Genomic DNA, 27,791 nt, shown 5'->3' on the forward strand with positions numbered 1-27,791 from the left:
ACTGACTGGAAAGCTCCGTATGCATAACCTATGATTTTGCCAGTGATATGTTGATATGCACAAGCCTCCTTTGCTGAGCACCTATTTGGTTTTTGTTTTAGAAATGATCGTAATAATTTTGCAAGATTATTATAAATATCCTGATCATTTTAGTAAAAATAAAAATGGTAAGTGGGAATATCTGAATTTAATTTGTCATGAAGTTGTATTACCTTGAACTAGGGTGTGCATAGAGAAATCCTCAGCAAAAGGAAGACAATGGTTTTTTTTTCCAGTGTTGACTCTTATTATTCTGTTTTTAGAGTTTGTAGTAAATAAAAACAATACACTAATGACAAATAAAAATATCACCTGAAATGTGGTATATTTGGGTTTTTGATAAGAAGATTTTAAATATCAATTTATTCTCCTGTCTTTTGGGTGCTTTTTCTTTGCCAGTTGCCTTTGAAACTTAGACAAAAAATACATTTTAAGCAGCAAATCATCATGCTTATCTTCCCAATGAGAAATGTGTGCACTTGGAGGCAGTTGAGGATCATTATCACATCTCTCTTCCAAACAGGAGAATTTACATCCTGCAAAATCACAATGCAGAACTTGGTCATTGCAGACAGATTGCTAGTGGGCATGTTGGTAGCAACTTCCTGCAGCCAGCTCACAATGCCCAGGTGTTCCAGGTCCGATGGAGGGAGGGAAGCACGAGCAGGGCTGCGGGTAGGGGTATGGGCACAGTGCAGGACACTCCTTGGGCCGCTCCTGGTGAGTCTCCCAGCAGCAGCTCTTTGACATCCTGGTGGCCTTTAAAGGCTGCCCCTGGTCAAGGGCCAGCCACGCTCTGTGAGAGGGGGCTGCCAGCCAGGGTCTCACAACAGGCATGTCAGGCACAGCTGACTAATAAATACATTTTTTGATCAGTGTAAGGAAAGAACTGGCTAATTTCAAGAGAATGAACAGACCAGCATTTGGCAGGGTAATAGAAACCCGTCAGTGTTCTCCTGGTTCTCGCATTACTCTGGGTCCTTAGTTTTCTTTTTTGGGGATATGGAGAAGGGAGGAAGAACTCAATCTCTTCATTCAAGAAAATACAAAGATCTAGAAAGAGCCTGTTTTTTGCAATAGCAGTCAGTGCGCTGTACGTCTCAGATGCAATTAAAGCAAAAATTATCACAGATCTCTCAGGCTTTCTATTACACACCTTCCAAACAGCCACATTCTAAGTAGTCACTCTCCTGTTTTAAATATTCTCTTTCTGGAAATCATTGCTGGCTTCAGTGATATCTTTCATTCTGGGTAAGACTTAACCTTTCCTATCCCACTCCGAAATTATCAGTGAGAAGAAAAGCCTGACAAGGGAGGATATATATTAAGGCACCAGAACTACTACAGGACTTTGTCCTTACAAAGGAGTATGTATTTCACCTGGATCCTTCCAAAGCAGCTAAGAACCGTAAGTGATGCTGACCTTCTTTTTTACTTTTTGTTTTTTCACTTAAAAGGGGCAACCAAGGTATTTGTATTCTTTTACCTTATGAATAGTTCAGTACAAAGGCTATTTACAGATACTTTTATTATTTAAATCTCTATTGAAAAGTGTTTCTTTAAAGCATGCTGGAGAACTTCATTTGGGTTCCTCTTTTATCTTTTCTGTTCTCCACAATTTTCTTGAAATCCTCTGGGTTTTAATTAGCAGCCATGTGAAACTCCAGGAGCCTCCTGCCTCCCTGCGTTGCATTGAAAAGTGACACAATGTTGTGCAGCCTGCAATTTCTCTTTTGAATAATTCATAGAGCTCTTTAGGGCAGGCCAAGATTTCAAATGAATATTATGGCCTTATTTTCCAAAATTTCTCATGCTTCAGGTGGAAATCCTACACATAGGGAACTGGCATCTACATCTATCTAGTCAGATAGGCCTATAGTGACATGTTTGGGAGCAGTATTTACCTGTATATATATTAAACACTGAAATAAGTACTAATTTTTATCTCCCTTTAGGTAAGAGTGCTTAGAGACATTCTTGTCAGAACGTTTCACTTCTTAAAGATATTTTCTGCTAACTCTCACCAATATTTAGAGAAAGCAAAAACACCTGATGTGTTTTTTGCTATTTGATGTGTGTAATTAAAACCAGAGCAGCCTCTGTTCATCCACTGAAGTTGACAAAAGTGTGACTTTTGAGGGTGAGCATGACTTTGAGCATGAAATCATCTTCGGTGTGTGTCCAGAAGCAGAATCTGATACATATACACAGCTGGACTGCTAAACTTCACATTGCAAACCATTAAAGGTGGCTAATGAATTTGTATTTTCTGTCTGGCAATCAGCAGGGTTTGTTGCACTGTCACTCCAGAGCAGCTGTGTGAAGCTGTGTGTGAAACATATGGGAAACACAGGTACCAGAGTGACTTTGTTCGGTTACACGTTAAAAAGATAGCCACATGCACACTCCATTAAATCATTGACACAATAGGTGGAAAAGACCTTTTTAATCCCCCTGGAACAAGCTCAATTAAGTTCAGTTTTCTATTAGATCAAGGAGATAGCTACTAGCAGAAGTGTGAAAAGCAATTAACTCCTTAAAAGTTCAAATACATTTGATCGACAAAGGTAACATTAAACAAACGTTAAGGATGCACAGTTAAGTACTCAGAAGTCCAAACCATCAAATATCCATGCAGCACAACCACCCTCATGCCTGCTTCCCACCCCCGTGATTCCCATGTAGATTTTAAACATTTCATAGTCCCTCAATAATATAGATCAAGTGAGAGACTGCTTACAATGCTCCTTAATTGTCGGGATGTCCTTAATCGTCCTGTGTCTCTCTAGGAAATTTATGTCAGATTTGGCAAAGATAGCGATATGTCTTATACAAAGATGTAGGAAAAGCTCACCACGGTGAGCTGGGCAGGACTGCCAGTCATTTTGACATGGATCTGTGGAAAATGCCTTCATCTGTCTGGGCAGGATGGCTAAGAATGAGGACAATGCTGATCCCCAGTTGTGCACGGGAAGCTGAGCAAAGCAGAGGGGGAAGCTGGGGTTGAAAAGTGAAGTTGCAAAGGGGAGTCATTTAGCAAATAAACGTGATACAAGAATTTCAGTCAAAGAACGTGCAGAAAACACTTTTAATTGCTTGTGTCTCAAAGCCATGAGCTTGGGTAACAAGCAAGGAAAATAAACTTACAGGCTTCTAAGCAGAAATCCTACATTTGGGGACTCCAGTTTCAGGAAGACACCTCCCAAAACTTGGATGTTACATATGCACTGGATATAGTAATCACAGGCATGAACAAGGAAACAGGAGACTGCGGAAGACATGGAAACATGTGAGACATCCCCTACTGAATAATCACAGACAAAATACTAGAAGACGTACTAACACATTTCTGGCACAGACCACTAAAACCTCATTAGGCATCAGAAGCTATAGCAAGATAGAAAATGTGGAGCAAAGAGGGGCCCCAGTAAGGATGATGTACATGAGGAGTCTCATTCTGCCACTATTAAATTATCAAATTATCATCAGGTTTTATAATCACTTTCTATGAAAATTTTCTAAAATCAAGCTATGCTGCACCTAAAAAGCTATGTGTATATATATGTAATGTAACATTCAGAGGGTTTTTTAAGAGCTGGCTGAAAATCTCACTGCAAGTTCCTGGCATAAAGTGAGAAGAAAGTGTATGAGTATTATAAAGCAGGATAAGCAAGATGGCCCAGATAATTATAGACGTGTCAGTCCAACATCAATGCTGAAAAAAATAAGAGAACAGCTGTTATAGAAGTTAATCAAGAGAGAACTAAAAGAAGAAAATATAGTTGGTGCTGGTTTGCAAAACTAATTATCTCCTTTTTGACAAGATTCCTGGTTTAAGTCTCACAGAAAGCTTCAGCAGCACCCACCACTGTCTAGCATCCCCAAGCCCCATGGTATCCCTGCGACCAGGCAGTAGTCATGATGCATTCACTGATTGCAGCAATGCTTTGAAACCTCTTAATCAGCTGCTTTCATACATTGGGTATGTGACACAGTCACATTTTTTAGTTAATGGTACTTCGTGTCACAGCATTACCTGTCCCTCCATGTGGTGACACCGTGGCCATACGTTCTCAGCAGGTGAGCGGGATCTGCTGCCCATGTGCCAGCAGGCACTGGCTAGTGGTGCTGTAGGACCAGGGACCAAACCCAGCGGGACCACTGCTGCATTTGGGGCTGACACAATGCAAACCGGAGGAGCAGTAAGTAACAAAAAAGGCTGAGTAACCGAGGCAGAGAAATCTGGAATGCATGGTCACATAATCTTTTCAACATGTCCACATGCAGCCTCATGATGAGAGCAAGGTACTTGTCAGCAAGTCTGGGAGATATACGTGCTAAAAAGGGTGGCAGTGTCTTGCTGGTAATCAGCTAAATGGAGCTCCCAGGGCAGTACTGGTGACAAGGACAAATGATCCTTGTGCAGGAGCACCCCAAGTCAGAGCAGAGCAGTCTAAACACCTTTCTGGCTCCTGTGGCACTGCTGCCTCCCATCCTGGAGAGGTGCAGGAGTCTAGGGAGGATTTGAGGGAACAGGAATGCTGAAAAAGCCAAAATCCACCATCGAAGGCAACAGACCCCTGTCCTGGTAGAACTGCTGATGAGAGAGAGAGAGAAGGGGACACGTGATAGTCTTGGGAGACAGCCTGAAGAAGCAGAAATGTGGTGAAAGGGGAATTTTCTGCTTAGCAGGGGTTGAGGGAGGTCAGCACACTGCTGGTTGAAGCTGATGCACAGATATCAAGGGGCTGGCCACACTTCTCCTTTATCAGAGTAATTAAGAATCCAGCAAACTTACCACGGACCTGGGAATTTTTAAATTAGGGCAAGACTGATTCTGTTGTTGTTGTTCAGCAGTGCTCTAACTCAGTCTGGAGTTCATCGAGGGACCTCCTGAGGCCTCTGTTAGGAAGAAAGTAACACTGGTCCCTTCTGGCTTTATAACCTATAAATCCATTAATCTGTGGATAAAGCCCAGGTAGTGAATCTGAACAGTTAACAGGCTAAGTAGAGACTGAATTATTGTGCTTTAATTGAGATGAGGAAAAGCAGAGTTATTCCCAACACCATAAAACTCGGTGTTGGGAAGAGCAGTGGAAACCTTTTAAAGTTAAGACAACAGGTCTTCCCAAAACAGACTATTTGCAGGCAGCTGTGCAGAGGTGATCAGGGACAGACCCACAAAGAAACCCCCTTGCACCTTTCTGAAGGAAATCCAGTTCCCTTTCATGGGGAAAAAAGAAAACAAACCAGAGAGAATACAGGTAAATGAGAACATTTTTAATGAACTGAGGTGATCACCAAGTAGCTTTACATGAGGGAAGTAAGCAGAGGGGAAAGTACAAGCTGAGTAGCAGCTTGTTTGGACTCAGCTCAGTCTCTGCCTTCACCCTAGAGCTCCTGGGAATATTTGTTGCTGAGAAAAGCAGAAAAAAATGCTGCAATTGGTGAAGTCTCCAGTAGCATGCTCTGCTTGGAGGATGTGGCTGGCAAGGTCAGCGCATCCCTGCCCGCCATGGATGCACCACCAGAGCCACCCCCTGGAAGAGATGCACTGGTGGCTCCTGAACTTCACCTGTAAATGCCAATCCACAAAATGCAGTTTTAAAAGAGAGGAAGGAGAAACAAGTAAGTAACAGGATCAGAGTTTCACATTATCGTGAGATTCTAGGGAGAAAAGTTACTATTTTTGTTGTTGTTTTTCAGAAAAAAACCAAACAAATACAAAATGCAGCATTTTCTCTACCTTTTGTATCAGTGGCAGGTGTGTTGACCACTAACAGCTTTTCAGGCTCCTCCTGCATTGCAAGTGGCTTGCCTGGACAAATTGTGTTTGTAATGAGCCAAGGGATGTGGTGCTGCTCTGTTGGCTTGTAATTATGCCTCTTACATGAGACAACATCAGCAGACAATAACCCAAGGAAATGTCCTTCACCTCTTCCATGCACGTGCGTATCTTCATTAGCAGAACTCAGGCTGCAAAGCTGCTGGCAAAGACCCTATTTCTTTGTATTCACCAGCAAAACTAGAAGTGAGTCAGGCAAGGTCACTGGAAGTAAAGCACTTGTCTGAGGGTGTCCAGCACTTCTGCTTCCCGCTGCAGTTGGGTAAGCATGGCGCAGACCTGAGCACCCTCACACAGCCCTGAGCACTCTCTTGCTTTCTGCAGTGTTCAGAGCCATCTGCTCAGCATGCGGCAGCTGCAGCCCTGTACCCACACCGGCACCTGTAAGCGCCACTAAGCAGCACCAGCCATGGGTGCACATGGGCCATGTTTCCCACACTGCTTTCTTTGGGTTGGAAAGGCACCATATGGATTCTGGTGAGTCTGGGTATGCTTCTCAAAGTGCCCTCTTACAGTTTCACACATCATCAGTTTGGTACTTTGAGATTCTTCCACTGGGAAAAGCAAAATCATTTTCTTACAAAATAACTACTGGGGTTGGATGTTTTATGTAAAATGATGGTTTAGGGAGGGATTTTTTTCCTTTTTTTTAAAGTTAAAATATATGGCAACAAAATATTTTCCAAGAAAAAGTACTCTTTTATCATGTCACTTTTTTTTCTCCCACTCCAAATGAAGTCTCACTTGCTCCAAAGCTCCATAGAGCAAACCAGTGGTGAGGGCTCTGCCTGGCACAATGCACAGATTTGGATGGGAGTCTCCTATATCACAGCCAAGTACTCTGCCCATGGGATACAGACAGTCCTAGAGTGTTGGCTGCTGAGTATCCTTTTTTCTTCTTCATAAAATTGAAAGGTCTGGATTTTGTTCTATAAGAAGGGCAAGCAAGCAAGTCACATCCTTTGCCCTGGAAAAAAAAGAAATACTGGGTGCTGGAATTTGCTGTACAGCTGTGCCAAACAGAAGTCCTCTCTGTTAGGAAAAATGCAAGTGGAGCACAGGAAACCTCTAGAGCAGAAAATCTCCTTTCCTTCCCCCCTCACCATCTCCACAGCAGAAAATCTGTCCTTAAAGCTTACAGAGTGAAACCTCACTCCCCATCCTGGTTCCTGATGGGTGTACATGATTGCACATTCTTTAATTGCACAGGTTTATGGTTTTTCTATAGGGCACTGTTCTGCTCCCAATTCCTCCCATTAGGGCAACCCTCTGGAATTACGTTGTGAGATCAGAGGCTTTCTGCTTGGATCTCTTTATCTCATTAATGAAAAATCTTTTCTGCACTAAATGATTTTACAGCCTCATGTCCCACAGCACAGAAGGACAAACACTTGGTTCTGCTGTAATCTCATTACCTGCAATTCTCCCAGTGACGTTCCTGAAAGGACTTTATGCCAGTATTAAATACACCAGACCTCTGGGCAATGAACTCACCAGGAAACTGGGGGTCACTCGGGTAATGCTGCACCCATTCCCTTACCTGGCATAAGTAACCCCTCTCCAGACCCACCATGGTCCAGCCAAAAGACAAAACCAGGGATGCAGAGAGAGGTGCTGCTTCAGGTCTCCTCTTCCTCTTTCTCTCCTCTCAACATAAGCCTCTGCAAAGTAGGGTTTATTTCTGGCATGGTAATCAAGACACCTGTTAATCATGTCTAGGCACTGAAATTAAGACCTGACCTGATAAGTAAAAATGTCATGGTTTAACCCCCCTCAGCAACTAAGAACCAAGCAGCCACTCACTCACTCCCTGCCACCCCTGGTGGGATGGGGAGGAGAATCAAGTAAAAAGCCATAGGTTGAGATAAGTACAGTTTAATAATTGAAATAAAGTTAAATATTATATAATTATAATAAGATATATATTTTTAAAGGGAAATAATGAGACAGAAATGAAACCCATGACAGAAAAACGATGCCCAGTACTGTTGTTCACCACCTGCTTCCCAATACCCAGTCCGATCTGAGCAGCAATCAGTCCCTTCCAGGTAATCCCCGCCAGTTTATACACTGGGCATGGTGTGCTGCGGTATGGAATACCCCTTTGGCTAGTTCAGGTCAGGTGTCCTGCCTCTGCTTCCTCACAGCTTCCTATGCCCCTCCCCACCGGCAGAGCATGAGACTGAAAAATCCTTGACTGGGGTAAGTGCTACTGAGCAACAACTAAACTGTCGGTGTGATATCAACATTGTTCTCAGATTAAAGCCAAAACAGAAGAAAATTAACACTATGCCAGCCAAAACCAGGACAAAAAGTGGTGGCAGTTACCCAATTTTCGTATCTGTTTATTTTGCTTTTGGTGTTGATGTCTGTTTCGGGTTTTCTTTATTCTAATCTGTGTTGGTAAATTATACCCCAACTCACATTTGCAATACAAAGATGGAGAAAAAAAGAAAATGTAAGAGGGCTGGTAGCACTTCCCCAAACCTACGATCTCAGGGAATAGTCACCAGGCTGAAACCTGGGCTCACCAAACAGAAGGGTAATAGAGGGTGAGAGGCCCAGACATGAGCCTGAGCTCCATTGTTAATGTTTTGGGCATTCTTCAATGCATTTAAAACCTGGCTTTCATGTGCAAACTGTAGGTACTGCATGCTGCTAGACAACATCTCACTGCTCCCACAAAAGACAGGTACCCAACAACACATTCTTGCAAGTAGTATTTTACCAACTGTCCCTCTACAGCTGCAACGACCTTGTCCAGGATGAGGTACAGCATCCCTTAAAGATAGATAGGACAGATCATTACAGCATGCTTCTGGCAGAAAGTTAATTAATCCTGTTTTACAGAGCTGTGCCAGCTGAATCCTCAGTACAATGGTTACAGAATTGTCATCACCAGAGTTTCTTTTTATTGTAGCCCCAGAGTAATTAAAACATAATTACTTCACTTGCAGTAAAGCTGGATCCCCTTGTAGCCTACCTGAAAAGCCTTTCATTTCCAGCTGTTCTCCTCAGGCTGTGGGAGCCACTCATCAGACAGGTTTCTCTGACAGAGTTGTAGGATATTATGGGCAGGCTGAGGGTCTGTCAAGCTGGTTGCCTTTGCAATAGCTCTGTTATTACCACTTACTAAATTTCAAACAATCATTCTTTTGTGTTTATGCTTGAGTAAGACCTCTGAACTTGCAGCAAGGCTTCAAATCAATATTACAGCCAGCAGGTAGCATTACTGCCTGCCTTTTCACCCTTGCTGTCACAGAAGTTGCACCTTCATTCTTTACCCAGAAGTCATGGGAAGAAATCACCTACATGGCCTGCAAAAGACAAATAACATCAGCCACAGCAACTTTACTGCTCCTTGTTCAGAGCAGCACGTGTTTCTGCACCGATGGCAGGACTCACACTGTAATGCTACGGATGCACACAGCACACGTACTCAGGTGAGTACCGAGCAGGAACACACTTCCCTACACTGTGCAGAAAGAGCAGGGTTTGGGTGCTAAGGCACCATGGATTATTTTCACTTCCATGTAAAGACATTTTAGGGTATTCACAGGGTAAAGAAGGCAAAAACCCCATTTGTATGCAGCATTTGCTTTTCACTATTAGACTAGGTGAAGTCTAAGTTGCACTGCAGAAACTCCCTTTAACACATTTGCCTAATACATTGTTCATCTGAGCCTTGTACACTCGGGACTTCTAAACCACTTTATACCCAGCCATGCCAGTCTCCCTGCTGCATATCTTGGTATTGTATTTTCTTACCTTTGTGCTTGTGAGTTATCTTACCACAAGAGATGAGTGCTTGCATTGTTCAAGCAGTGCTGGTAGGTAGCTGGAAGCCTTGTGGTATCATGACTGCACAGGGCAGGGGTGATGCTTCCCAGTGGTATCCAGCCAGGCTCCCACCCTCTGTACCAAGGTCTGTACAGGCATCTGCCTGGGTGCTGAGCCAGGCTCCACAGAAGGTGCCTGATGAGCCTCACCTCCTGCTCCAAAGCTGTACGAGGCTGAGGGAGAGCTGCCCATGTCACCCATCTCCTGCAGGACTGCCAGTGCCCACCGGCCTGCCCCACCATGCACTCACACCTGCACCTGTACAACAAATGAATAAAATTATGCAAAAACCTGTTTGCAAACCTGGGGGTTCAGGCAGGTATGAGAGCTGCCCCTGAGAGCATGCTTTAAAGCTTCATGATTCAGCAAAGGCAGAACACCTCAAAGGCCATGGATGATTCTTTTACTGCTGTTTTCAGATGAAGCTGAATTTTGAAGAGAAGTGCAGATGATATATGTGATAATCCAGGTGATCTATGTGACTTGAAGTATTGGAAAGTCTCAGGGTGAAAGGAAAAAAAGAAAAAAATAGATCAGTGAGCAGAAAACAAACAGAAAAAGCTGAAGTAAACAAAGAGAAAAGGAACATTATATTTTCAACCTCATAAAGCACAAAGCATTAGTAAATAGATGTTTAAGGCTATAAAACAATAAAAAGATACAAAAGGCACAGAGACGCTGCTTGTTTTATAACAAAATAATTAATACTATTATTATTGTGTTGGCCTCAGTTGAAATTTTAGATATTCAGGCAACCAAATTCCTGAAGTTATAACAATATTACTGAACAGGACTGCATCACTTGATACTGTTGTTGCTTCCTTTGTAAGCAATACATCAACTTCCTTGAATTTTATTCCATATAATGAGACAAACTGTTATGACAGCAAGACATATGCATCTTGCATTTAAAAATCTCTGAAAACCACCTGTTTGTGTTCCTTCATCATTAAGTGGATTACAAAGAAAATAAACCTCAATGTTTCCTCCAGACAAAACACTTCAGAAGGTGACAACAGTTTAGAAAGTTTGAATAAGTAAGATGTTTGCAATTCCAGTGCTACACAAACAAAATGAGAATTTCCAATTAGAACATGACAAGAAGCTGTCAGTGTGGGGAAAGGTCAGGCCCTGCTGCAGAGCAGCCATCAGTTGAAGATCTCAAGACAGATTCTTGGTCGTGTTTGCAGAAAAGCAGCGAAAAAGGGTGACCCAATCTCCTACTTTCTCTCTGGTCCAAGAAAGTGGCTCCAGCACAGCCTAGCACTGGGACTGGTGGTGGCCAGGGACGTCTTTGCCCGGGGTTCCCTCCTACAGTGGTGGTCTGCCAGTAGATGTGCTGCAGAGGTATTGGCGAGGCTGGGTTACCGCTGCTGGTCAATGCCTATGGTCAGAAGCTGGGGACAACACTGGACTTCCCTTTTCACTGGCGAGGGACAGACCTTGTTCTAATTTTGGCTGGGAGGCTGGGGTAGAGTTATTTTTCTTCCCAGTAGCTGGCACAGTGCTGTGTTTTGGCTTTAATATGAGAACAATGCTGATAACACACTGATGGTTTAGTTGTTGCTCAGTAGCACCTACCCCAATCAAGGACTTTTCAGTCTCATGCTCTGCCACTGGGGAGGGGCACAGGAAGCTGGGAGGAAGCAGACAGGACACCTAACCCAAACTAGCCAAAGGGATATTCCATACCACAGCACATCATGCCCAGTATATGAACTGGGGGGAGTTACCTGGAAGGAACTGATTGCTGCTCAGATTGGGCTGGGTATTGAGCAGCAGGTGGTGAATAACAATAATGGGCATTACTGCTGGGGCTTTTTAGTTGTTTGGTTTTTAATATCTCTCTTTTTATTATTTCCCTTTTCATTATTATTAGAATTATATTATATCTTATTTAATTATTAAAAAATTCTTAACCCCCAGATTTTTACCAATTCTCCTCTCTTTCCCACTGCGGAGAGATAGAGTGAGCGAGCAGGTGCACGGTACTTAGTTGCCAGTTGAGGTTAAACCAAGACAGATGTATTCATGGATAAGCAGAAGGTGCTAGTTATTAACATTGACTTTACCTATCCATGAGCCTCCCCAGTCGGCAAGAACCATGGTGTATGGCCATTTGCTTTCCCAGAGGTCAGATGGGCCCCAAGGATCTCCACTGAACAGAATCTTCACAGTCTTTGCAATGACGAGGACACCCAGGATGGGAAAGTACTGGAGTAGGTGACCTCAGGTGTGGGATTTTTTATGTGGTCAGACAAGGCCTAGGTTTTCTGAACAAGAAACATAGATAAATAACATGAAATTACAAGCATTCTGTCTGTGATCAGTGCAACGTTCATCAGGAGAATGGCAGTGGGTCTCATGAGAAGCCTTAAGAAGAATCTCTTGGGATGCATCTGTGCAAGGCTTCCCTTGGTATCTCACTTTCAGTCAACACAGATCATGTAACTACAGGTGAGCAAGGACCAAGCCAGCTGGGACCAGGGTATGGGTCCTAGGGTCAGTCATTAGGTAGTGGGTAAGTTTTCTTGGACAGGTGAGGATGAGCCTCCATCCAGAGATCCAGATCTGTATATTGAATATCCCACAGGTGACCATAAGGAATGGCTGCAGTTCACCACAGGCTGCAGCCAGTTCAGGGCTCTGCTCCTGCATGGAGCCTAGGGCAAGCCTGATTAGGTTTTAGGGGGCATCCATTGTACACACAGCTCTATTGGAGACCAATTGTACCATCATGTGCAATGTACATATGCCTAGGGCTTATAGTTATGTATATACATACAAGTTTATTTATACACTATATGTATTCAATGAAAAGAGCTGAAATCCTGCAGTCTGCAATGTGGTGGGTGGTGCCAGCTGAGAATTTCAGAACGCTCAAGAAGTTTCTATTCAGATATTGCTTTATTTCCTATTTGGGATAAAAAGCTATGGGCCCAGACACAAGAATAATATATTATGCATGCTGAGACTTTAGCTTTTATTCAAAATATATAATTTTATAGTGAGTGACATTTTCTAGAGAGATTTATTAAACAGCAAAAGCAGTGCCACTTAACATCATGTAGAAAAACATTGAAGCACTGTTTTTCTGAGAAGCAGGTTATTTGATTTTCAGCCAGAGATGCAGAATTTCCCCACAGGTCCTGAGCAGCCTGGGGTTTGGTTTAACTGTTTCTTCCACTCACCACAGCAATCTTTCCCACAAACTGAGCTCTGAACATCAGATATGGCCTTATCTCAGAGCTTTGCCTCTGGCTGGTGTGCTGATAACTGCCATAGCCAACCAGCATCACTGCAGAGTTCATAGAATCATAGAATGGTTTGGATTGGAAGGGATCTTAAAGATTCGTATTATTTGCTCCATAATTACAGATTAAAATATTCTAAGTGGACATGAAGAAGTAGGAACAAAGACTTGTCTGGTGTACACCATGTGTATTCGAAGAACATTAGACATATTTCTGCTGATGACATCTTTTACTTTCCCTGTGACCAAATATTTTGTATCTCAGTGTTACCTCCATAGGCTGCGTTTCTTGCTCCTGTGCTCCGTCTCTCCTGTGTCCCCTGCCTGGACACTGCTCCTGCTTGGCCTGGCCAGAGGCGAGGGTGCTGGAAAGGACATTTCCCCTGGCTTACGGACAGGGCTTCTCTTCAGCCCCACATATTTGCTTTCTCACACCAATTGGATTTTCCTGAATTCTGGCCCTCTTAGACGTTGAATGAGTGCATAGATCCTCTTCTAAAGAGCTGCTACTGAGCCAGGCATTGACCAGCTTTATTTTTCAGGTGATTATTTCCTGTCCCATCCCAGTCTATTCTAATTCTAACAAAAGAAGGAACTTTCCATTTGTCCCCTCTCAACTGGACACTTGCCTTTTTCATACAATTTTTCCAGTTCATTTGGCTGAAGGCAGACCAGAAAATTTCCTCCACAGCCTCCTACACCAAATCCAAAGAACCTGGCTAAGGCAGAACACACTGTTTCACCAAATGACATGCAGCCTCATATTAAAAAACTCACATGATAAGAATTCATTCATATCTCTTGGTATAGAACAGATTAAGAGTACTTATATTTTATCCAGCTCTCTTCCAGCTTTGTGTGTTCTGTCTGTTACATTAAGCTCACAGCAGCTGGTTGGGGGATGCTGCTTACGCTGTAGCTCTCACTGGGGTTACCACACCACCCTCACTTGAATAGGCTGTAACAGGCTGTGATTTAGCCTTTTTCTGAGATGCAGGTTTTTCAGACCCCTCTGCATTTTGCAGCTCTTTCTGAATCAGTTATTTTTAATTCTCAATTAGTTCATGCGAGATACAAGTAGTTACTTCTTAGTGATAAGAAATTACTACTTCTTATCTATTTCTTCAGTAATCCAGTAGAGCAAATTAAGGGCAGCCCTGCTGTCCTACACAAATAGATGAGCATCCTGACATTGACCTCACAGCAGCATCTTTGCGTACGGTACATATTGAACATCCACTGCCTGAAAACAGGAGTTTCTTAAGCCTCTGGCCTGCAGTGGTGTGGCAGTGCTTAAACAGTTGCAGAAATTTCTCTAGAAAATGAACTTTCTTCAGTAGTCCTGAGCAACTTGTACCTATGGTGTTGCTCCACCATCCCAAGGTTGAGCAGGCAACACATGGGATAATGCCACACTTCTATTTTTCCTGAAAAAGGAAAGAAAAATAAATTAGTGACTTTACTTAATCTCCAAGGATTCCAGCTTTCTGGTCATCAAAAAAAGATGGAGTAAAAAAGTAAACCATTTAAGGGCAAATGCTGTTACAAGCCCACTACAGAGAGGCTTTTCCACTGGAATTCTTCTACATAGCTGGCATTTTATCTCAAGATAGGTAGGTAATTTTTCACTGGTCAAGGGTGCAGCTGTACAAAGAAGAACATTTTTCTTGCAAGGGTTACAAGGTGATAGAATTTTCCTTTAATTCAGTGCACAAAGATTAAGATTTCAGTTGGCAGACAGTGAGAAATTAGTCCAATTTGCACAGTAATTACTGGTTACAGGTGCCACAGGTGTTGCTTCCTGTACTCACTATGCCTCATTTCCTCAGAGCATTTCCTGCTATGCAGCATTAATTTAACCTTGTTCATAATCTCAGGCAGTTTCAAAATATCTCTGCCAGAGCTACTCCCTTCAGCTTCCTGAATTCTGCTGTGTCGGAGGCTTTCACACTGTTTTTTGCATGGTGTATCATGTCAGTGATTGGTTTCTTACCCTTTCAGTTTATTTTAGCTGTCCCTAAAAATCACTTCAATCACCCCACTTTTGACAGAAGGCATCTCTGACGTTTAGACTGGATCAGTTAAGTGAGCCAACAGAATAATTATTTCAGTGCTGAATATTAGATATTGCTCCAGGACACTGATGCCTGGACTCTTGTCCTGATGGTTGTCACAAGGACATGAAGACAGCCCAACATAGCTGATGGAGACACTTGAATACAACATGCCCTAAGCTCCACTGCTAAGAGACAAGTGGTGCTGGCAGCAAATGCAGCACGTATCTGTTCCCCTCCAAAGTCAGGGACTCCAGAGCATCCTCACAGACGTGCTTCTGAAATCTCCCCAGAGCTGCACTCCTCCTTGACTCCAACTGCCTTTCATTAGCAGTCGTGGGGGCATAAGGTATCCTGCTGTGACATTTTCTTGAAGATTTTTGCTGCTGTATTTTCAAAATGCAGTTCTGGTTGACACGCTTCCTGTCAAAGTTAGGTTGATACAGTATCACTCTTCTCTTTACGCTGATATTGGAGGCAAACCTCTGATCAGAACCATTATCAAGACTGTTTAATAGTGTTCTGTAACAATTTATGTGCAACCAAACCGCAACTGAAGCCAAATGCCCTTTTGTGGAACAGCAACCCTGTAAACTTTGGTGTACCTCTAAAGAGGAAGGATGAAAAATCCACTCTTCATAGGGTGATAAAGATAATCAAAGCTGGGAAGTTTTAAGTGTATCCCAGGTTCCTGCACAGAAGACAATAAGATTGATGCAAGGAAAAACCTGCCTCTGTGCTATTTTTAATTATGATATAGTTTTGGTGTTCCCAGGCTATTGTGAGATGAAGAGCAGTTTTCACACCTGTGTCTGGGCAGCTAGATTTGTGACAGGAAGTCTGAAGACTTGCTCAGCTGTCAGTACTGAAGTTTGTTCGGTTGGGTAGATTCTGCGTTCACTATATATATCCCTTGAGCGAGCTTGGCCATACACATCATTGAATCAGAGTAAGACTCTTCCAGAAGCTGGAAGAAGTAACAGCCTACAGACGTTGCATCGCCCACTTTTGCCATATTTTGTTTCTAAAGCACGATAATGGCTGCAGAGTGCTGAGTGTCTGAGAAATCATTTCCTTGTGCCAACAAGAAACAGTTCTGTGTTTTGGTCACAGAGCTGGAAGATGTTGAGGAATAGCACTGGTTTTCTCACCCTCTGACAAATGTTCAACAATCCACTGCAAAGTGCTGAACTCAAAGATGAGCAGAGTTGTGGGGTCATAAACCAGAATGGCCATGCAACATTCTGCTCCCCAGCATCAGGAGGAATTTGGAGACTACATGGTGCAAAGTTCAAAGCGCTTCTCCACTTGGTACTCTTCCTGCGCTGCCAGGTGACCCAGACGTCAAGGACTTTCTAGACCAAGGCAAAGGGAAGATTAGGCACAAGTGCTTAAGAAGCATTCTTAAAGATTGCTCAGTGGAAACAAAATGGTTGTCTTCAGGCCTGAGGTGAAGGAGTGTCAAACGCAAATGCCTCCCCAAACCAGATGCTTGCAGGGGTCACTCCCACCTGACTTGTCTGAGACTGGAAACATCAGCAGGAAGGTCTGCCTTTTGCCATTGTTTTCTCATTGCTGGAGCACTTCAGATGTCAAAAGAGGGTATAGAAGCACAATACTGCTGAAAAGCCTGCACATTAGTTGACAACATCAGGATACATCTGCACAATGCTGCATCTATTCTCCTGCCTGCAGCCATCAATACTTTCTGGTATAATTGATTCCATCAGGGTGATGATGACAGATATAGATCATTCCCAAGTGCAGCAGATGCATGTGATCTAGCAGTTTTTATACCAGACTTCCTTTCCCAAATCTGAACATGGATTGTTTTTAAAAAAGAGCAATGCAGTTTAGAGCTGAACAGCCTGTTACGAGCATAATCCCTGCACCCCAGCATTAGTGATAAGCCTTTGGAGCTGCAAACAACCTAAAGGCAGGTAGCAATATGTCCACATCAGGATATCAGGTAGTGGTTTTGGATTTGCCTCTCCATTAAAGACATTATAAGTATTTACATATTCAGATGGATGTTTTTCCCTGTCTGGTTTTCTAGGTTTCATGTAACAGGAATTCTGTATAGAGACCACTTCAATTACAGACAGGAGCCATAGTAACTTATTGAGGTTCCACCTTTCAGTTCCAGACCTGGTAAATGCAGGTCCTCAACTTGCTGCAGGGGAAGCAAATAGTGGACCCCATCTTTGCAAACAAAAGGATTTTTAGGGAAATGCCAGCCCACCCATCCATTTTAGTCCCCTTCTTTTGCCATACCTGATGGGAGCCGAGACAAATGTCTGATCTGCACACTTGCAGAGCTGGTGGACATGACATTGGGTTGCCAGGGATTGCTATACGATTTATTCAATCTGCTTTTATTACCATTTGCTTGTTTGCTTGGTTTTTTCCAGTCATTAATGGGATGACCTGAAGACTGAAAGGAAATCTGAAAATTCATTTAAATGACCTTCAAGGAAATGTGAACTGCTTCAGAAAATCTGCCTCAAGTTTCCACCATCAGCTGGTGAGCAGGCAGATGAAGTGTAGAATTGTCAGGCACTGGTATTTACATATTAAATTATTCATCTTAATTAGTATCTAAGGCTTTGCAATATTTGTTAATTTTATAAGAATATATTCAATTTTTCTTTCAAGGAAGCAAAGAGCATTGAAATATTAAAAAATGAAATAAGGAAAAGGATATGTTATGCTTCTCATTCTAGGCATATTCACTGGAGACACACAAAGTTTTAATGTTAATGTCTCTGCATCACTACTCCCTGCATGCTAAAGTAGGTTTGGAAATGCTTGAAACGTTAAAGATTTTGCAAATTCTGAAACCAGACCATTTTGGAGCTATAAATCCTGATCATCTGGAATAGTTGTTCTTGTGTAAAACCTCATGTTTTCTTGAGAGACTGAGCTGAATATTTATGCTTAGCACATCAAACACAAGGAAGGCACAGAGGTTCACTTGTCTGCAGTGGGTATTTGAGAGTTTACTGTTGGTAATTAAATCTGGAGATTATAATTAGTCACTTACCCACACTGGAGTGCCCACTTTTTCCTCATTTACCTTTCTAGCATAGGACTGGTATTAACTCACCAGTTGCCCTGGAGCAATGTCTTTGTAAATCCAGCTTTTGTCATTTGTGGTTTAATTATGCCCTGGTGGCTCCTGTGTCCCCGTTGCTTTGCCGGTACATGAACTGCTTCACACAAGTTCACACCCTGGTGCATGCTCTGATGAACTGAAAAGGAGACTTTGGAAAGCATCTTCCAACAGTTAGTGCCTTGAACAAATCCCCCAAGCCTTGACAAAAGGGTGTGGGACGGCTCTTGGTAACACAGACCCTGTGTTTGAAGCTGGAGTTTGGTTTGGTAACACAGACCTTGTGTTTGGAGCTGGAGCTTGGTTTGGTAACACAGACCCTGTGTTTGAAGCTGGAGTTTGGTTTGGTAACACAGACCCTGTGTTTGAAGCTGGAGTTTGGTTTGGTAACAGACCCTGTGTTTGGAGCTAGAGTTTGGTTTGGTAACACAGACCCTGTGTTTGGAGCTGGAGTTTGGTTTGGTAACACAGACCCTGTGTTTGGAGCTAGAGTTTGGTTTGGTAACACAGACCCTGTGTTTGGGGCTAGAGTTTGGTTTGGTAACACAGACCCCGTGTTTGGAGCTGGGGTTTAGGTTTGCTCATAAGTGACGCACCAGTGGCCTTGCTACAACTCAACCCGTTGTTTTAAAGAGAAATAAATGCACCCTGTCCATGGGAAAGTGAGACTGAGGAAGGGGAGCACAGAGGACCACGAATGAGGTTGTGAGCCAGCAAACAAGCAAAGGAGGGGAACAAGCATCCTGGCCAGTGACTGAGGAGGCATTTGAGGATGGCCTCAGAGCCAGGCATGGAGAGAATACATCTCGATGTCTCTGAGGAGCACACTGATAGCTTTGGGTGGCTGCTAGAGCACAGCCAGTTGTAAGCAGCACATGGGGATGGCATTTTTTGCCAGGAAAACTCTCGACAAGGCAACCTTTGCGGGATTTCAGACATGCAGAGAAAAAGCACTGGTGCATTCTCAGGCATGGTGCAGTGACACCCCAGAGCTGCAAATCCAGCTGACAAGACACCAGACCCAGTCCAGGGCTGTGCTGAGCCATCACAGCAGCGCTGCTGGCCCATCAGACCTAACACATGAATGCAAAGCCAGGGGGAAAGGTGGAGCAGCTGACAAAAGAGAAACCCAAATGTACTGGGAGAATCTGGTTCTCAGTTCAGGCTGCAATATCTGAAAGATGAAAAACACCTCCTGGCACAGAGGGTCTGCTAAGGGCTTGGAGGTGACCTGGTGAGGGGTCTGACTGCTTCAGCAGGCAGGCTGTGCCCCTTCCTTCCCACAAGGCTGTGGCAGAACCCTCATCCTCACTGCTACCTTCACCTTTCCAGCTCAAACCAATCCGCCTCCAGCTCTGCTCTGCAATGTCCCAAATGTTTCTACATGTACAACCACTACCATAGCCGCACAGACCAGCCACCAGTCATTCCTGCCCCACGCTTCCCAGAGCAATGGCAATACCGCAAATAAGGTGCTGTCCAGACCTCCCCACAGATACCCGAAATGCAATCCCTCTTAACGTGTGCCTTGCAATTGCTGTTTTCATTTTCCCAGTTATGTCAACATTTTAACTCTCACAAAAGAGAATTTTGTAGAAACCTGCTTTCACCAGTTTTCTGTGTTTTTCATTTCCCCTTAAATAAACACCTTCCTCGTACAGTGAAACAAAAAAAAAAACAGGGAGAAAAAGAAGAATAAAATGAACATAAAACCCCAAAGCCCAGCCTCTCCACAAACACCTCCAACAACCAACAACTATTTGTGGCTCTTGTGACTCCGATAAGCCAGAGCAGAACATACAGCTTTATTGATTTGGCTGTTGCAGGGGGATTTGTAAACATTTTCTTGGCTCAGAGGAGGCTTTCAATGTCTCGCTTGGTTTTACTGCTGCTTGCCAAAACAGAAACAAAATAATTCAAGGCTTTGTTTAGGAAGTTTAACCTGTCATGTACTATTCTGGCCCTCATGTCACTCCTGGACTTTCTGATGACTGAGTGGCAGGTTTGGAAGACACAACAGCCCATTTCTCCTTGTTTTGCCTTTCATGTCCTGCCTCTCATTCAACTTAACAGAACATGAGCAGAACGCATACATGTAAAAGCATCGGAACACTGCACAAGTCACACCTACACCTCACCCTAAAAGCAAACGCCTCCTTTCAAAATTGCATTCACCCACCTGCAGAATAAATTCTGCTCTTGTCTTCTCCTGAGCTCTCATCTCCCTTTCACCTACAAGGCACAGTTCAGCAACCATGGGCAGCACACTTTACTGCCGCAACACACAGCACATCTTACTGGTAGATAACACTGAACAGCAAGGGAGCACACAGAGACGGATGCCAGAAAACATGCGAGAATATTTAATTCACACAGGAATATCTAATACCACTACTAGCAACACAGTCAGTGTTGAACTGTAGAATGCCAGAAATAAGGACTGTTATTGTAACTGCTGGGAACAGAAACTGCCTGTAGCATCTTGCCAGGGGTCACTGCTTCCTAATTGGTTCTCTTAGGTATACAATGACACAGAACCACTGCCCCGGCTTCAAAAATGCAGATACAAAAGTCTTGCATTGAGCCCATCTTTCTGCTTCTGAGCTAGGACACAAGGGATGAGGATTCAGGGACGTTCTCAAGCCATGCACCTAGAAGCCTCTTTACATGGGGGGTGCTCCAGCATTTTACCCCAGACACAACTGATTTAAAGTCTTGCTGCCATAGGCAACTTTTCTTCATTTGCAAGCAGAAATAAATTATAATCTTGAACCACTTCTCACTCCTGCTCTGTAAACCCAGACTGACTATTTTCATGTCAAAAGAAACCCAGTCTTGTCACACCAAGATGGAGAACAAGTCTCCCACAACAGCTATGAACAAGTGTAATTCCTCTTCCCTATATAGGATGAGTAGAGAAACATTTTCTCTGGAGGAAGGTGAATGTTTGGCTGTGTGGGGGAAATCCAAACACTTGAACTGCTGCGGGATCCCTGCTCAGCCGGAGCTGTCAGGCTGCCTCCACCTCCCCTCTGAGATGAGCATCTTAACATCACTAAAAATAGAAGTTAATGGTTAGGTATTATACAAATAACAGCTGGAACAAGATGTGGTTTAGCTACAGAATTTCAGCTCTTCTAGAGGAGAGGAAATTGATTGAAAGGAACCTGTTTCCCCACACCTAGGGTATCCTTGCCAAGCTGGTCCCCTTTGCCCATGTTATTTAATTCTATAGCATCTATACCAGGTGTGTTCTGCTATCACCTAGGTAAAGCATAATTTGTTTCCTTCCCATCACAATATAAACTGTTGCATTTTTTGCTTTTGTGTGCATTTGTATGCTTAAATGCATGGTTTAAATTATTACAATTGTAGCAAAATTATTCTGAGTCAGTATGTTGTTTTACTTAAACAATTTGCGCATTAAGAAATGGGAGAAGCAGTCTCAGCCATCATACCAATAGCATCTGCAGATCTTGGTCCCCAAGGAGCCAATTCACTATTCCTGTCACACCACAATTCCACCAAGGAAATCCCCCCACTCTCACCATGCTACACAAAGGCAGCACATTAAAGAAAAGTGGAGACTTCTCGCTTCCTATTGTGTCCAGTGCAGGGTTTGCAAACCTCAGAACCTACCCATCCAGCATTCCTGTAGTTCTCTTTCATAATTTAACTAGCAGCAGGGATTGGGCACAATGGAGGCCAGGCAGGAACACAGGGATGATGTGAGGTGGGAAGATGCACAGAGGTGCAGCAGAACCCACACCAGCCTTGCAGCCCTTGGCTTGGCACACAAGCTCCAGCCAGGCATCACCTCCCACTCACTACCCCAAGGTGTCAGGAGCCTCCCTGCTCTTACTAATCAGTGCAATTAATTTCTAAACTGAGGGCAGGGACAGGTCTGAGACACCCTTCTCAGCAGGTGATTCCTTATGGCTTACCTCAGCAGTGACGGCAGTGCTAAGCCCTCACCTCAGCCACTGCTGGCTGCAAGTGGAATGAGGAGAGCCCCACTTCATACAGCAACCAAAGAATGGTCTTGCATTCTCCCTGCCCTATGGACACCTCTGGCTCCACAAACAGCTGTTAAAAGCAACCAAAGAGAAGGAAAAAAGCTAGAGCAAAATCAAAAAATAAACACTGCATGGGAGCAAAGGAGAGTACAGCTATGACCTCAGGTCAGGGACATTCAATTGTACCCATTAATACAAAGACATAGCCTTTGCCTCTTCCCTACTCCTGTCCAGCTGAGTCTGAACACCAAAACTTCTTCTTCATATAATGATCTCTGACCACCATTTGTATGTCTCATTCCTCAGCTCCATCTTCTGAACTCTCCGTCTTTTTTGTCTGAGCTTAAATAAGCATCATCAGTGATATATCTGTATCCACCCATTTCTCTCTCTGTCTGCCTATGCTGAGTGGCTAACAACACATCTGTCTGCTTTTGCCCTTGCCAGGAGTGCAGGAGAGTGTGTGGTGCTTCATCCTGAATTTTGAGCCTTTTTTCTTCTCTAACCCCAGCCACATAGTTTCACTGTGTTTAATGCATGGGACAGACGCAAGGACTCACTCAGCAATCAGATCTGCCTAAGGCTGAGGGCAGCAGTGAGTAGAATAGAGGTGTCCTCCCTGGCAGAATTCCTCGCTCACCCCTCAAGGCACCCTGGACAAGCCAGCAGGCCAGGGATTCCTCTGCAGCATCAGGAAAAGCAGACTCAGCTCTGTACTCACCCACCCTTTCCACCCCTGGTCCCAGGTGCAACAGTCTCCTACAGCAGGAGTGACCAAGCTTATCTGCTTCCCTGGGCATCCCTCACATGGTTGCAAAGCCAACCCCAGAGTGGTCTGATGGGGCAGGAAGGTGGCAACTATCAAAGCACCACAGGCCAGGTGATAGCCAGCAAAGGGCAGCCTGGCTGATGGCACTGCATTGCTGCATAACCAATGGTGGGCTTACAGTGAGCTTGTGTTGAGGTAATGCTGGGGGGAAAACCATGGCTTCAGGGAGCTGTTTTGATGGGGAAGCAGCCAGCAGCAGTGCTGATATGAATCACTGCCAATTACCAGGGTATCTAAAATTACCTGAAACATCTACACATAGTCTGAAGAATTACAAACTAAGTAGCAGGCAGTTTTCTCCCTGGTGCCAGCAAGCTGCAGGCATGATTTGATTTGGTTTTATCATTTCCAAGCAAAAAAAACCACTACGGTTGCTCTGCCTGGGTTGTACCAGCAAATGCCTTACCAGGCTGCAGCCGCTGTCACAGAGCTCTTCCTCTGCCATTGTTCCGCTTCCATGGGCTACTCTTGTGATTCTCCCTGCTACCATACAAACATCTTGTATGCGTATCCAAGTGCTTTTCAGACCCCTTCCTCACCCCACTTACCAGGGTGAACACTGCAGGGGAGTGAAGGACCGTCGCTCTCTGGTGTCCCCTGACCCTTATGAGTGTTGAGCCCTAGGAGTGCAGCCACCACTGCCACAGCACTAACCCCAGGCTCCTGCAAGGGCTTCCCAGGAACTAACCTGGTTAAAAGTAGGTGATGTTTCTGAGCTCCCACATCATTTCCCAGATCAGACACAATTCATCCATCACAGTTCATTCCTGGATGGGTATCTCGTCCTCTTCTTCAGGCAGGAGGAGCGCTACTGAGCAGGCAGTGATTTGCCTCTCCAGGACCTTTTGAGGAGATGCTGCAGCACTGAGACCAAGCTCTCTTCTCCCCCATTCCTTTGCTGAGGCTGCACAGGCCAGCACCTTGACCCTGATGGGGACCCCACAAAGTACAGGCCTCAGCAAAGAGCAGGGCACTTTGTCCTGGTCCTCATGCTGCAGTCTGCAACCAAGTGACATTGTCCACCCCCTTCAGGGTATCTTGCTCTCACCCATGACACCATAACACATAGTACTAGTTTCTAGTAAAACATACATGGACAGAAATGTTCTGTAATATGTTAAAAATAAGCCTATATATTTTTAGAATAGGTAAATCAATAGGAAAAATGCAAACTCTCAGTTAAACATATATATTCTTGTTAGAGCCAGCCACTACATCTGTATCGGGATAGTTCTATGACTAAAACATAACAATTCAACATCTTTGATGAAGCAAATAAGGAGACTTCATGAATCTAAAAGACCAAATTATTAGATTTCCTGGCACAAATAAGTGTTTTGAATGTTTTCACCCCTTTACTGGAAATATTCAAGGAATGAATTTACAAAATGTATTTGTAGAAACCACACAGAAGCATGCAAAAGAGCAGATGGAGCCAAAATATAGAAGGGGCTGAAGGCACCCTCAGGGCATTCCTGTTTGCATCCTCAAGCATTCACGGGGAAAGATTTCTTTTAGTCTTTGCACTACAGATTCAAAAATGTAAAACTCACTGAAAAGATTATCTGTGAGAAAAAAATAACCTGTTTAATAAAATTACACCTCTCTGTCAAGGAACAGAAACACAATAATTCAACATGAAAAATCAATTATACCATGGAAAAGGCAAAGCTCATGAATGCAACGTTGTTAAAAAGTGTTTTCACATACTCTGTGAAGTAGCTGTAAAAGCAGATTGTAAGTTTTTAGAAACATGGTTGTTAGCAGATGAAATCTCAGCCAGTAGCAGGCAACAGCCAAGTAGTAGGAGCATTATCACCACCGTCCCTAATTTAGGAAAACATTCTTGAAGAAATCGCTCCAGCCAAATGTGTGTAACATTTGGCTCTGATTTAAATCTCACCAAAAGCAATATGTTATAGGCAAGGCAGGATGGAATTTGAGATCTTTGCTCTTAAAACTACCAACCTTAAGTTTCTCTCAGTTTGGCAGCCACCCTTCATAGCCTTTTCACGGGACAGTGTGAAGTGAGGATGTGTGTGCTTTTTGGGGCTCAGCTTTCTTTTCAGACCCCTCAGGGCCAAGGCGAGAGCTTCTGGCTCCCTGAATCCCTCCAGCCTTATGCAGTGTTTCTCTCCCAAAAGCTCCTGTGCTGCTGGAATCCTCCAGCCCAGCTCTGTGCCTGTTGCATCGCAGGAAGCAGCTGCCTTGGCTCAGGCTCTCAGAGCCCTCATTCTGGCTTTCAGCTCAAGCTCTGGCTTTGAGAACACCCAGCAGCTTTCATATCTTCAGGACAGATTCAGATTTTTTGTATCATGCTTTGTTATGGAGATTGCCACATTGCAAAGCAATTAAAAATTGAACATAAGCAATATAGCAAAAATGAAACTACAGTCTCTGTCTTGAGGACAGAGAGTATTTCCCCACCATTCCAAGTTATTTTGCGATAGTGGCTCCTCCCTGGGAAGACAGGCCTTTACTCAGTATCACAGACAGCAGGTCTGCCAGCTCCTTTCTGTCTGGATAGTCCCATCTGCATGTTCAGGCTGCAGGATACCCCCCTCATCCAACTGAGAACTGTGAATTGGAAGCAATAGAGGCTTGCTGAAAAACATGTGGTTCTTCCCATTCACTACAACAGCCACATGCCAGCTCCCCCTGGAACAACCTGCATCCCCCAGGTCTGCTCCAGACTTGCACAAAGGGATGCACAATGTGATGTTTCTTCAGCTGCCATTCACCAGTGGGCAAGGAGACAGGGTCAAGTACTCAGTCTTACCTGGAGTTCACACCCTCTTCAAACCCCACAGCTGTGTTTACACAGCTGTGAAGGAACACAGTGGTCCTTTGTCTTACTTTGAGATGGCAGTATTTCAGCCAGGATATAGAGACAAAAGTATGAATACGTTCATGTGGTTGAGGCAAATATTAGAAAAGGCAGTAAAAGCATTATACAGCACAAAACTCTTACTGACAATTCATACTGACAATTGTGTGTGATAATCACGCACACATATAGAAAACAGGAAACTTAAAAACTTCATTAAAAATATGTTCTTTCTTTCACACTTAGGTCTACCTACAATTTTAGGGAAAATTTGGTTTAAAAAATACAGCATATCCCTATGCCTCTAAAGAACTCCAAAATAAAAGCAGGAAACAGGTTCTAAAGTGTTAATGCAGAGGAAGCTCTTTGCGACACAAAATTATTAATTTGTGCTATGACTGCATAATTAATACTTGGTCTCATCTCATTCTCTTTTAAATGTATTCCCACATTGCATAGAAGTTGTTGGGTAATGAATTAAACAGTTTGATGTTGATGAATCACAATTTTGCCTACCAATATTAAAATAATGCCAGAGGTATGTTTTTCAGTTTGAGTCATGAAAGTTTAAATTGCGATACTGTCAGAAATGTAGATAACAGTGCAAAACCAGCCTCAGTGCAAAATCAGAAGAGCCCAAGTTTTGTTTTCAGACATGGGTTTTTTGACTGTTTTTATTTGATTTCTTCCATTCAAGCAATGACATGAACATACGGTATCTTGCAAAACTTCAGACTTATCAATAATAGCATCTGAAATGGAGAAATCCAGTTACTCAGGAAACCTCAAGTCATAACTAGTTTGTTCCTTGAACTATGATTAATGTGGTAAGTGATACCAGATGGTAAATGCTTTGAGAAGCCTCTGCACTCAAAAGAAGTGTTAATTGCTTTCAAAGCTGCAGCAAAAGGATAACAGAGAAGGAGCAAGTCTCAGCCGAGTGTTGAACAGACATAGGAGCAAAGGGCACCTCAGCACAGTCTCTGCCAGGAGGACCAGTGAGAGACCCCATGGCACTGGGTGCTCCCAACTTTCAGGCAGGACCAGGGTCTTCTGGTGCAGCTGATGGCCATCCTGCTTGACTCCCACCTGCTACCCACACACCACAAAAGCCATCTCCTGTCTCCAGAGGAGGAGGGTAACTGCCAGTCTAAAACAGATAAACCCTTTATGCTCCCTGTGATAAAAGACAGAAAACACTGGCCTGATAAGAGGTAAGCCTCATACTTGTCCATATTTTGCATCACAATGCCTTTTAGGCACTCTGTCAGTCTGGCAGTGTTCATAGACTTTTGTGGCAGGCAACACTTCTCCATTAAACTTAACTGCTGGGCCAGGCTGTTGCTGTGATGTTCTCCACACAACACCATGGGCTTTGTGCTATAAGCAGTTTTCATCAAGGGGACTGTAAGAGGAGGAGGACATATGGCTGCTAAAAATTATTTGATAGGCAAAATACTTTCTCACAAGCTGAGCATCTCAGCAGGAAAAGGTAGAATAGGCCATACCCCTTTCAACAGCTCGGGAGACCACTGAGGAATCTTCCTGTTCTGCATGGCAGACAGCAAACCCTACTGAGACAGCCACTTGCACATATAGTCATGCTCTGTTTTTGCAGACCTACACCAGGACCCAGCAGTAACACAGACCATAATGCACATGTGCATTTTTCTGCATGCCTGGGAACACTGCAGCCGCCCCCCCCCCCATCCAGTTTCTGAAGGTACACTGTGTTACTCTGGCTGACCTTCACTTCAAAAATGCTATTGGGCTGTCCACAGGAGAGTGTGTTAACTTACATTGTGAAGGTAAAGGCAAAAACAAAGACAGAAGTGAAATTCCCAAGTCATGAATAATATCAAACAAGGGACACCAGTGTGAAAAGACACACCACTGTGGCATGTCTGCTCTGCAGCATGAGTCCAGCAGTGCAGGTAGCAATGCCCAGCCACGCAGGCAGCAGAGCCCATCTGAGG

General features: G+C 43.8%; 1 long non-coding RNA gene across 1 annotated transcript; it reads right to left on the reverse strand.

The window, feature by feature from the left end:
• Positions 1-4,877: 4,877 nt before the first annotated feature.
• Positions 4,878-10,926, reverse strand: LOC134172502 (uncharacterized). Its single transcript, XR_009967945.1, has 3 exons — positions 8,868-10,926; positions 7,425-7,545; positions 4,878-4,941 (listed from the first exon to the last, which is right to left on the reverse strand). It is a non-coding gene; the product is annotated as an uncharacterized LOC134172502 (long non-coding RNA).
• Positions 10,927-27,791: the final 16,865 nt, after the last annotated feature.

Source organism: Pezoporus occidentalis, unplaced genomic scaffold (genome assembly GCF_034315485.1).
Source record: "Pezoporus occidentalis ecotype Australia unplaced genomic scaffold, CSIRO_AGI_Poc_V1 ctg46, whole genome shotgun sequence".
Taxonomy (NCBI): Eukaryota; Metazoa; Chordata; class Aves; order Psittaciformes; family Psittacidae; genus Pezoporus; species Pezoporus occidentalis.